This window comes from Ursus americanus, chromosome 26 (genome assembly GCF_024610735.1).
Source record: "Ursus americanus isolate L20-20 chromosome 26, mUrsAme1.1.p, whole genome shotgun sequence".
NCBI classification, from domain to species: Eukaryota; Metazoa; Chordata; class Mammalia; order Carnivora; family Ursidae; genus Ursus; species Ursus americanus.
This window is the reverse complement of record NC_142152.1, coordinates 93,233-106,019: the sequence shown is the minus strand read 5'-3', so window position 1 is coordinate 106,019 and position 12,787 is coordinate 93,233. Positions and strand designations below refer to the sequence as shown.

At 38.0% G+C, this 12,787-nt stretch overlaps 1 pseudogene; it reads right to left on the bottom strand.

The window, feature by feature from the left end:
- Positions 1–1,849: 1,849 nt before the first annotated feature.
- Positions 1,850–12,260, bottom strand: LOC148107663 (potassium channel, subfamily K, member 16-like; annotated as a pseudogene).
- Positions 12,261–12,787: the final 527 nt, after the last annotated feature.

Below are 12,787 nucleotides of genomic sequence, written 5' to 3'. Positions count from 1 at the left end.
GGATGGATATGTATGTATGTATGTATGTATGTATGTATGTATGTATATACATATATAAAAAACACAAAGAGTGAAACCTAATGTAAATCATGGACTTTAGTTAATAATAAATATCACTATTGGTTCATCAGTTGTAACAATTGTACCACACTAATGCAAGATGTTAATAACAGGGGAAACTATGAAGTGAGATAAGGGGGTATCTGGAAACTCTCTGTACTCTGCCCAGTTCTTCTGTAAACATAAAACTGTTCTAAAAAAAATTAAGTTTATTAATTATTTAAAAATCAATTGACCATAGATGTCTGGATTTATTTCTCTAACTCCTATTCCATTGATCTCTACTTGATCTCTATATCCATCCTTCTGTGAGTACCATGTTGCTTTTATTGCTGTAATGTTGTAATTTTTTAATCCAGGAAGTATGAGTCCTCAGACTGTCCTTTTTCAAAATTTTTTTTGCTATTCTAAATGTCCTGAATTTCCATATGAATGTTAGGATTAGCTTGTTAATCTCTGCAGAAAGAAAAAAGCAATTGGAATTTTCATAGGAAATTATGGCTTATTGCAACATGAATTGTAATTGTCTATTTATATGTTTAAATCTTCCCTACTCCAGTGTGTAAACAGGAGCCAAGTTTCCGTCATGGTTAATTCCTAAGCACATATCACTTAAGACTTTCACATGGTTAAAAAAGTCTCAAGAAATACTGATTGCTAGGTTAGTTGAGTGACTCGTTGATTGATAGAAAAAAGAAATCAACTAGTTCAAAGTTTCCTTCACCCCAGCTATTTTATGTTAGATCAAACTGAATCCTGTTGGCCAAGTAGCTTATCCAAGTTGACACAGATAGACTGGGGTGGACACACATCAATATCTGCTTCTTGCCTTTGTCCGCATTATGTAGCATATTGATTCCTCTCTGTAAGTGTGAGGCATATGCATGTATGCAAAGTGGGGTGGTACACCTAAGTTCTTTGGGCTAACTTTTAAAAAATGTGTTAATAGTAAGAATAATGCTTAATATGATGATGTTAATTTGAAGCAGTGATGAGCCACAAAATATAGAGCCTGGAGATTTGCTTTGTTCCTTTAAAGAATTTATAAACACAAAAAGGCTTTATAAAAATAATCCTTCTTACAAAATGCTTTTTTGATATGTTGCTGTTGAATTTTAGGTATGTACATAAATACTTAATGTCTGGGGGTCTTTATACAGTATATTTACATATCTCCTTCTAATGTATATTTATTCTAAGGTGAAAGCAGACTTATGTATTGGAAAAGACACTAAGTGCATGTTGCATGGGATTTATCTTTTATACTGGTATTTTCATTACACGTGAATTTTCGATACCTGTGTGACCAAGTAGTGACATGCTATAAAAGGATTTCCTCTGCTCCATTTCCCATAATTAGTGTACTCTATGGCCTCAACAAAGGAGAAAGTTGGACAGAAAGGAATTATTTTAGATTCTTTCATGGACTGTCAGATGATTGGAGTTTGAAAGATAGTTTTGGGGGCGCCTGGGTGGCACAACCGTTAAGCGTCTGCCTTCGGCTCAGGGCGTGATCCCGGCCTTATGGGATCGGGTCCCACGTCAGGCTCCTCCCCTATGAGCCTGCTTCTTCCTCTCCCACTCCCCCTGCTTGTGTTCCCTTTCTCGCTGGCTGTCTCTACCTCTGTCAAATAAATAAATAAAATCTTAAAAAAAAAAGAAAGAAAGAAAGATAGTTTTGGCTTCTACCCTACCTCCTATAGATAAATGCTGTATTTCTGGTTATACTTCTACTTCAAATCTTGTTAATTCTGTGGCTGTGAATGTTAATAGAATTCTAAGATTCAATTCACTTACCTAATACATAGTCACCAAACCCAGTGGTACTTAAGGAGATAAATGCAAAATACAGTCCTTTCTTGTAAGTCCAGCCCTCTGTATGCATGAAAAGTAATGGTGGTGGCAGGATGAAAATGACAAGTCCAGTTATCAAGAAAAAGATGAGTGTGTAAATCTTAATTTTTCTCTAAAAAAGAGAGGAAGAAAAATAAGAAAGGAAAGAAGGAAGGAAGGAGGGGAGGGCCAAGGAGGGGAGACGGAATGAGGGAGGAAGGAAAGGAAGGAAAGGAAAGGAAAGGAAAGGAAAGGAAAGGAAAGGAAAGGAAAGGAAAGGAAGGAAAGGAAAGGAAAGGAAAGGAAAGGAAAGGAAAGGAAAGGAAAGGAAAGGAAAGGAAAGGAGGATGGGAGGGAGGGAGGGAGGAAGGGAGATAGGATGGAAAGGCAGGAGAAAGATGTTAAAATCAACCCAACAATAGTCAGCTATTGACAACTAAACCTCCATTTGCACCTTACAGATCCTTTCCTGACCAAAATCTTGCTTGGTGTATCCTACTGCATTCTGATTCACAGACTTCCTTTGCATCTAGGAGTATTTCCCAGCTCAGTCAACTGAATCATCTTCCTCCTTGTAAATCTCTGTTACTGATCCTTTAATTCCGTTTTCTCTCTTCATGCATTTTGTTGCACTTTACATTGTTTTCGTGTGAAACAATCCCTTCCCTCCTGCCCTCCCTAGGTCTCAGACTATAATGTTCTTTTGCCTTGTGGCTTGCTCACTCCCACCTCCAGCTCTGGGTCCCACTGTGTGCGCAAAAAAGTAGGATGAATAATCACTATTTGGACATGAACTTTTTGAGGCAAATGAACTGATCATATTTTGTTAAGAGACATCCCACAAGTTACAAGAGAATTACAAGAGAAAATAATTACAAGATTACAAGAGAAATTACAAAATACAAGAGAAAATAAATGAATTTTCCCATCTGAAAATTGGATATTCCATTTACATTTCTATACCATATTAGTTAATTAAATGCTTTTTATGATCTAATTCAAATTCATTCAATAAGCATTTATTGAGTGTTTTCTATTAGTATCATGAGAGATACCAAGATACAAAGTAAGACAGTTTGTCCACGCAGAGATTACAGTTTTGTGGGAGATAAGTAAACTAACATTAGAAATAACATGTTTTAAACTTTCACTTATAGAGCACCTCATATAGGACAGACACTGCTAGGGGCTATACATAATTTTTATTATTGTAAAGGGATATCTTATCAATATTGTCTTAAATTTTACTGTTTGTATAATATGCTTATTGCAATCATGGCATGGCTTTGTAAGATTTGCAGTACTTTCTAAATTTGTTGGAATATGGAGCTAATGTAATAAAATTCTTCTATGTCTTTTTTTCTCTGAAATTTGAAAACAGAGACTCATTATTCAACTTTAGAGATGTTCAAGCCTATATAACCCACCCATGGAAAATTAGGGCAGAATTAGAGGAAAGCGGAAGAAATAGGTAGCTAACTTCTAGCATATATTTTGGGACTGTTAAGGAGCTTTGGGAACAAGAGGAGATTAATATTCAAAATTTCATTTTCTATGGTAACTACTCTTAAAATCTCCTTTTATTTAACTTTGTATGATAGTGGCAAACTCAGAGTATGCTGTGTCACTGATAATATGGTATTTGGGTCATGCTATTATCTGGTACACTTGAGTGACTCTATCTGAGGCGTTTCGTTAGATGTATCTGTAAGCACGTGAGTAAGGTACAACCTTGGCCTTGCATAGGCTCTGGAAAGCAACATCCAAGAGATCTTGAGTTTCTGAAGCAGCCATATCTTTGATACTAGACTTAATTACAAGTGTTGATAACATGCCTCCGGTGGGGGGTGGAAATGGGAAAAATCTTTGCAGATGCCATATGATCTCCTTCCTTGAAGGGGAAAGAAACTTCTCTGTTTGAACGATTTCACAGAAGATTTTTGGTCCCTAAGGAACATTGAAAGCTCTTGCCTCTCTATTCACCCCTAAGATAGAATTGCCAGTAGGAATGGATCAAGTACAAGAGCATTCACTGGTCACTACTGTAGATCACCAAATAATCTCCCAGGAGTTTCTTTCTCGGGACTCACTTCCTTGGGACTGGGGAAGTAACAACTAGCTAACTAACCACTCTTACTCAGCGCTGCTCTGCCCTGAGAAGACCTGGGGCAGCTGGCTTAGAGCAGGCCTGTTTAGACATCCAGCTGACCTTTTAATGACCACTCTGAAGCCAGTGGGTATGAGTCCAGAGAAGAAGGGAAAGGAACATCCTGCCTCAGTTGTCTGTTTTAACTGGATTAGTTCAGCTTACGGGGTCATTGCTAAGGTGCAGAAACACCTGATGCTGACCCTCCTGGTGATAATAGCACGCATTTTCCTGTCCTTGTCCTCTCTGCATACCTCTTTCTGGGACACCTACAGCACCAGGAATGGACCGTCCACCCACATCATCTCTCTCTATCCCACTTTGTCCCAACTTAACATAAATTGCCTACCAGTTTTCCCAACAGCTCTTCCAATGATATGCTTTTGTAATCTATAGCGTTAAATAATTTCTTGCCCTTAGCAGTATTGAGGGAGGAATTATGAGGCAAGAGAGCTCAGAACCTAGAATTAGAAGAACTGAATTCAAGATGATAACCTCCTGTAGAAAATCTACATGTTAGGTTTTACTGTACTTGGCTCATAGGGTGGTTCAGGAAATCAAAGAAAATCATGGTTGTAAATATGTGCACATAAATCTACATACATACATCATATAATATTCTACAAGTGTTCTTTGAAATAATACTTCTGTTTTCTGAAGAAGAAAAATAAAGCACGGTCATTATTTTGGTCTGAATGCCCTTTTCTTGATCTAGGAATTCCATAAAAAATAGGGCTGGGACAAGCATACCAAATACACACACACACACACATATGTACATACATATATACCTGCACATATATGTACATACATAGAGTCTTTTTAGGATGTATTTAACAAGAATTTATTAAATGTGTGTATTTATTCAATGTAAGGTTAGGAATCCAAGCATATATAAGAAAACCAAAAAAAAAAAATTTAGTAAAGATTACCTCTTTAATTCCCATATTCTGAAGGTGTTCCCTAAGTCTGGAAAATGGTTGTGATATTGCATTACTCATGAATTTCAGGAATGTAATAGAGGGATACCCAAGAAAACATAGAAGACACAGAATATCTGACCCATAGGAGTTCTGGGAGCAATTGACCCATAACCTAACGGATGATAAAAGACAAATTTATTATTTGCTCAATACTACTGCTCCTTGGAATATGCACTTTTTTATGTTTTGTTGTTAGTGTTTTGTTCTGACATAAAACTTTTAAAAGTATTATCCGGTAATTTTATATCCAGGAGTTTCTCCTAATGAAGTAATCAGAAAAGTGTGTAAGAATATCACTAAAGCGTTATCTGAGTGAATAATTGGAACTAACATAAATATCTAACATTAGAAGGGATATGATGAGGAAAATGGCCCCAAAAAATACTTTGCAGTTTTTAAGAATTACATTGTGGAAGTATATTCAATGATATGGGAAATTAATCATATATTACTGGGGGAGAAAAAAGATTTCTTTGTGGATTCTGCTATAACCATTTATAACACCTATTTATGGGATAACAAAAAGAAAAATGGAGAGATTTGCTACTTTGCATATAGGCAAACTTGAGTAAGTCAATCTTGCTACTGAATCTAATTTTAATCTATACGTGTTAGTATTTGGTGCCTCGTGTATAGCACAAGATTTAACAAAATTTCGTTTTTTTAAATTGTGGATTTGGAGTTGCTTTTGTGAAACACACACACACACACACACACACACACAGAGTTGACAATTTTATCCCTTCTATGCCCATGGCTCTTAAGTTCAATTTTTATTTTAAATGATATAAAACAATAGGAATACAGTATCTCTTCCTCTCTCTCTCTCTCTCTCTCTCTGTCACACACACACACACATACACACACACACACAGAGACAAAGGCGGGGGAAGAATGCCTTACCAAAGTTTCACAATTTTTCATGGAGTTCTCACAAATGTACCGTTGGTTGCCCGTGATGATATTTTAAACGGCCTGGCAATGTTAAAGCCATTATAACATGAGGAGTTCATGCCCATTTAAAGTCATGCCTGAACTCATATAAATTCATAGTTTGCCTTAACTCACATTTGTTTAAAAGAAGGTGTTTCAAGAATAAAGGCAAAGTAGGCTTATTGACTGTTTCCAGGACTACAAAATAAGAACTGCCTCTATTCTTCAGGCAAGCTGGTACTTTGATTGATTGCCTGGACAAGATAAAAATATCAGAACATCAAATGATAGAGAACAGTCAAATGGCTTCACCTCTCTTAACTCTCTGTTAAACAGAACCAGTGAATGTGGTTAACTGCCTGAAGTTAAAATTATTCATCTGTGGCCCAGAGCTGGAGCGGCTTAGGAATCAGATGACAAAATTCATGCAATGTCAGCTTTGTTCAGTCATTAGCAAGGTTAACATAATTGTAAAGCAGGTTACAATTATGTTATGAGTTTGGAATCCAAACTCATAACAAACTCAATGATTCCAAACTCAATGACATTTCACCGCACATTTAACTTAGCTTCTTACAGGTCACACAAAGAAAAGCTTAATACAAAGTTACAACAAACAGGATATAACAAGGGGTAAGAAATTAACGAACCAAATGCAGAGTCAGTGCGTGAGTGCATGGGTGAGATGAGGGCTGGCTCTCTGAACGTGCTGCTTATTATGTTCAAGCAATGAAGGGTCTTTGTTATGTTCAGAGATCAGTCAGGCAGAGCCTTGGTTGGCGGATGCCTTTCTGATGCAGTCAGACCTGAAAGAGTCAGAGTCTGGAAAGTCTGGCAGTTTGCTGCAAAAGTCCTCAATTTTGAAAGCTGCTTGGACCTTTGCAGATCTCTTCTGGTTCTGCTGGTTATCAGTTCTGGGTGTCATCAGCCTATGCTGGTTTCAGCAATATCTAATCTTAGTGGCAATGCCCTTGGCTGCTTATGTCCCTGCTTGACATGAGTGACTCCATCTTGCTCTCTCCATCCACCAGTCACCTGGACTTCTGTGAACACTACCAGGCGATACACCAAAGGAGGTGGTCATCCAGACCTATTGTTATTATCCTCAGAGCAGAAACCACGGGACAGGGTGACATCCAGTCCCAACAGTTTGACCTCATGTGGGCCCCTTAAAGTCCAAGATTCTCTCAATTCTTTTATTGAAATATAATAAGCAAGTGAGAATGGTTTCTAAACAAATACTATTTTGCTGGGAATTTACAGGCATTACATTCTCCATAACTGTGAATATGCATCTATTTTTAGTAAAGGAAATATATCTGAGCATGCCATACTGAGAATAACAGTCATCACTTATTAACCTTCTCTAGTCCCATGAGAAGGAAAATTCCACAGCAGTGCCAGAGGCCTCTGGCAGTCTAAACTGGTATTTCCCAGGCATCTCCTGAGGGTCTTTGGCAATGGCTCTCTTAAGTTATGTTTATTCTTTTTGTAATCCTTAGTTGCTCTTAGTTGAAATTAAAATATCATAGAATTGTCTAAAATTCAGCAGAAACCTATGGTAACTTTTTGTTTTAAAGTCACAAAATTCTCTAGCCAAGTTCTAGCTTAATTCCAGAGAAACTTGTAGACATCTTAGTTCTATCAGGCATCCTGGAAAGTCTGACTGGTTCTTGCTTTGCTACTTATCTCACTAGTATGTTGGAAGACTAGTTGGAAATGCCATTGCCAAGACCACCCGCTAAAGAAGAAACACACATCAGATTTGTTATGGAAGACACCAGGGATCTAAAATCACAAAGGGGAAGCTGCATGTATTGGTGAAATACCGTCTTAAAAATAAAAGCAGGCTCTGATGTTTCAGGTTGAAGGGGTTATGACTTATGTAGTTAAAGTTCCATGCTATAATAATTTAAATACGTGGCATTCTAAATAAAAAGTAAAACTAAATTAAACTAAAAATAAAGCACCTTACTCACCTCTTGTGCTTAATGTGGATGTCACAAATGAAAAAGAATTCTTAAAATTCCAACTCAAGAATTTCATTTTTTATGGGGATTATTCCGTTTTTTACAGAAAAAGTCAGCATTTTCAAGTTAACACAAAACAGAAAGAAGTAAGCAAGAGATTGATGAAATGTATGACCTTTGTCTTAAAGCAAGGAGAATCAATGCACCACTGTGGAATTTAGATTCCAGCAGGGGGTAATAAACATAAGTATTGTCTAATCTGTTAGGAGGTGATAAGGGGTAAGTAGAGCACAATAAGTTGGGACAGGGAAAGCCTCATTGAGAAGACAACATTTGGGCCAGGACTTCAGGGCAATGAAAAAGTTAGCCAAATATTTGAGAAAAGAACCTTCCAAGCAGAGGAAACAACTAGATCAAAGGTAAGAGCTTGGGCTATTCTAGAGACATCAAGCACTGTGATGAGAGTGAAGTTGAGGGCAGAGTAATAGAAGAGAAAATAGAGGAGGAAGACCAAATCATGTAAGATTAAAGAACTTTTCCTTTCAACCTGATGGAAATGGGGAGAGTCACTGAAAGTTTTCAGCAGAGATGACTTACATACCAAAGGGATGCCAGAAGGATCACTTGGCTACTGTATTTAGAAGAGAATACAGAAAGCCAAGTCAGAACCAGGAGGTCTATTAGGAGAATATTGCAGAACTCCAGAAGCTCCAGAAGAGACCAAATGTTGGCTCAGTGAGACCAAATGATGGCAGGGTCGGGGGTGAGAAGCAGAGAGAATCTGCTATGTTTCAGAGGCCCAGCCAGCAGGTTTTCCTGAGCAATTAAAGCTAAGAGAAATAGCACAGTTAAGGATGACTCCCAGACTTTTCACCTGAGCAACCAAAAGAATGGAGTCACCATCAACTGAGGAGAGGAAGGCGGTGGTGATTGGGGTGATGTCAAATTCTCCTTTTGAGAGAAAAAGAGTAGGTGCTCATTTTTGGAAATGATGAGCCTGAGCAGTTTGTTAGACATTTAAGTGGAGATTTCAGATGGGCAAGTGGATTCACGAGCTGGAATTTGTGGAAAAGGCCTCAGCTGGAGATAAAATGGGGAGCTTTTTGAACATCCATGGTATTTAAAGCCGTGAGATAGATGAACCACAAAGGAAATGAGAATAAATAGAAAAGTTCTGAGGACTGCACCCAGGAGCTCCTCAATATTATTGAGAAGAATGGAACCAGCAAAGGCAACTCAGAAGAAACAACAGATGAAACAGGAGGAAAATTAGGATTGGATGTGGTGTCCTGGAAGCCATGTGAAGAATGGAATATTACTCAGCCATCAGAAAGGATGACTACCCATAATTTGCATCGACATGGATGGAACTGGAGGGGATTATGCTAAGTGAAATAAGTCAAGCACAGAAAGACAATTATCATATGGTTTCACTCATCTGTGGAACATAAGCAATAGCATGGAGGATATTAGGAGAAGGAAGGGAAAAATGAAGGCGGGGGGAAATCAGAGGGAGAGATGAACCATGAGAGACTATGGACTCCGGGAAACAGACTGGGGTTTCAGACGGGAGGGGAGTGGGGGCATGGGTTGGCCCAGTGATGGGTATTAAGGAGGGCACGTATTACAATGAGCACTTGGGTGTTATACGCAAACGACGAATCATGGAACACTACATCAAAAACTAACGAAGTACTGAATGGTGACTAACATAACATAATTTTTTTTTATTTTTTTTTAAAGATTTTATTTATTTATTCGACAGAAATAGAGACAGCCAGCGAGAGAGGGAACACAAGCAGGGGGAGTGGGAGAGGAAGAAGCAGGCTCATAGCGGAGGAGCCTGATGTGGGGCTCGATCCCATAACGCTGGGATCACACCCTGAGCCGAAGGCAGACGCTTAACCGCTGTGCCACCCAGGCGCCCCAACATAACATAATTTTAAAAAGAAGAAGAAGAAGGAGAGAGGGATCACCAGTGGCAAATGCTACTGATAGGTTATATAAGATGAGGACAGATTGTAAATAAATTTTAATTATGGCCAAGTTTTTTGAGTGACTCTCTAGGAGGGGTATGTGATTGCTGTTTGAAATGGTGAACATTATAATCACTGTAAATAGTATTCAAAGAATGGCATAAAAATGACATTAGAGCTACATGTAATTTTAAGTAGTGCAGCGGGCTCTTTTTTCTTGCATACTTTCCTAAAATCCCATTAAAATATCACTAAAAGCATTCAAAACAAAATAATAAAACATAACATTGAAAAGCCAGAATCATAGTTACATCTGAATTGTGCAGTATTTCTAAAAGACATAAAAGAAACGAAACTGATTACTAAAGAAACAGAGAAAAAAAGCCCAAACTCAAAAGAAAAATAGACACCATCTGCCATGAGGATGAATGCTGCTTTTCACATAAAATTCCCAGAGATACTTCAAGTTCAGCATCATTCATTAGACACAGGGCAGGTAGATACACATAGTGGTTATTAAAGGAAGAAAGGGAGGGAGAAAGGTAAGGAGGTTTTGTTCCCAATGCTCTCCGTAAGACTTGCCTGATCAATAGCAAAACCAGACAAAAATAACATAAAATGATGACACAACTCTGAATATCTTAAAACCACTGAATTGTGAACTTTAAGTAAGTGAATTGTAAGAGTACGTGAACAGCATCTCAATAAAGCTTTCATGTTTAAAGTGCCATAATGATTTATGTAATCACCACTAAAACCAAGAGACAGAGGTTTTCTATCGACCAAACGCAAAACTCTCCTTCACGCTACCCCTTGATAGTCACACAGCTACCACCACCTCCCCTATCCCTAACCTCTCTTAACCACTAATCTGTTTTCCATCTCTATAATACTGGTTTGATGCTACTTTAAGAATTCCAGACATTTACTAAAATTTTCTCTCTTTTCCTAGATTTTCTTAAACTATTAACCATACTTATTTTAAGGTGTTTAGGTGATAGCTCTGTATCAAATTATTGGTGAGTCTCTTTCTAATACCTGTAGTTCAGTTAGTTTCCAGTCAGTTGTTCCTGTTTTTAATCATATTTCCTAATTTCTAATTGGCTGCTGGCCATTGTATATGAAAATTTGTAGAAAGACTCTGGATGATGTTATCTTCCTTAAAAAAGAGGGTTTGGGTTTTTTTGTTTGTTTGTTTGTTTTGTTTTTTTGGCAGGCAGATGGAATACCAGCAGATCACTTTAATCATGTTGAGAGTTAATTTTATACTTTGTTAAAGCTTGCTATATTTTCAGTTTTACTTGTAGGATATGGTGTTTCTGGGATCTCAACAGACAACTCGGGGTGTTCACCAAATCCCCTCTAACTCGGTGAACCTTGAGCTCCAATTTCCATCTCCCCAGCAACAGATGGCTGCCAAAGTCTCTACACAGCTCTTTGGAATCACAGAGGCTGCTTTCATTTGTTTTTCTGAGGTCTTACTCTGCACATGCACGACTAAGGATTTGACCAACAGCCTGAGAGGAATTCATAGTAGATGTGGCATTTGTGGGTTTTCTTACTTTGAGGATTCTTCGTCTCTGAGATTTTCTTCTCAAATTGCAACCACTGTTAGAGCCCCACGTTCTGACTGGTCACTTCAGTCTCGTAAGGCTGTGGCTTTCTGCTGGGACTTACCGCCTCTCACCAGGTTAACTGGAAAGTAACTCACAGAGCAGAAGACAAGTAAATGTGGAACTTAGCTCATGTGCTTGCTTTAAATGGTCATTCCCCTTTTGGGTCCTACCTGCTTTGCTTATACTCCTGTGTTTTCAGACAGTTATTTTTGCAATATTTGTTTTGTTTTGCTTTGACAATTGTTATCAATGGAAGAGTTGATCCAACACTAATTATTCTTTCCTGACCCTCAGGATATCTTTTAGAGTCCCTATGCCCTTGCTGTATCTGCTCTGTAAGTTTTCCTCTTGCCTGAATCTGTCTTACCCCTTTGCATTCTCTGTTTTCTTTATGTGTCTTACCACTAGAAGGGCCTATCTCTTTTTTCCTTCTCTCTTCAGATGGCAGTCAACTAGTCCTGTTATTTATGCAAGTTTAGGTAAAACACACAGGAAGGCATTCTATAAAATCTTCTATCTACAGCTGTCTTTCACATAGCTGGCAAATTGATAACTTCAAAAATAAAACCTCTTTTTCTCTTACCTGCAAAAAGATTTCAAGCTCTTCTGGAGTTACGTTGGTATAGTTACTCATGAGAGACTTCTTTGGCCTCCAAAAAGGAATTTTTCAACTCCTCCTGAATGTCTGTCTCCAAAGCTTGAGACACCTTCACCCCCATCAAGCAGTAGCCCACAGAAGCAATCAATTATATTTACCTATAGACTGGGAAGCAACCATCTCTATTAGATAACTAAAGAAAAGTGGAACGGGAGGCACAGGAGGCCAGATTGCTTGTCTCCTTCCCCAAAACAAAAAACAAACAACAAGAAAGGTTTCATCCCTGTAAAAAAAAAAAGTGATCTTATTTAAATAAATATATAGAAGTAAACAATCCCAAAATATTCACACAAAGCAAAATGAAATTTGAACTCCAATTGCATCCTAACACAAAGTATCCTGGTCTGTGAAAATATAGGGGGGAAATACCTGTTTCTGGGGTATGTTAGTCAACTTAAGAGTAGAGAGGGGACTTTGTTCAAATAACAGTGTTTACTCACTCATACGCTGGCATTTAGAGGCAGATGAGTCCAGTATAGCTTATTCTTGAGAAATGTTTCTGTAGGTTCAAAAATATGGATTATTAGTTTGCCCAATCCAGATGAATTTGGATGGATTTTCTACCCTGAGGTCTTTTTCTAATCCTCATTTCCTATTCTTCTCCATGCTGCT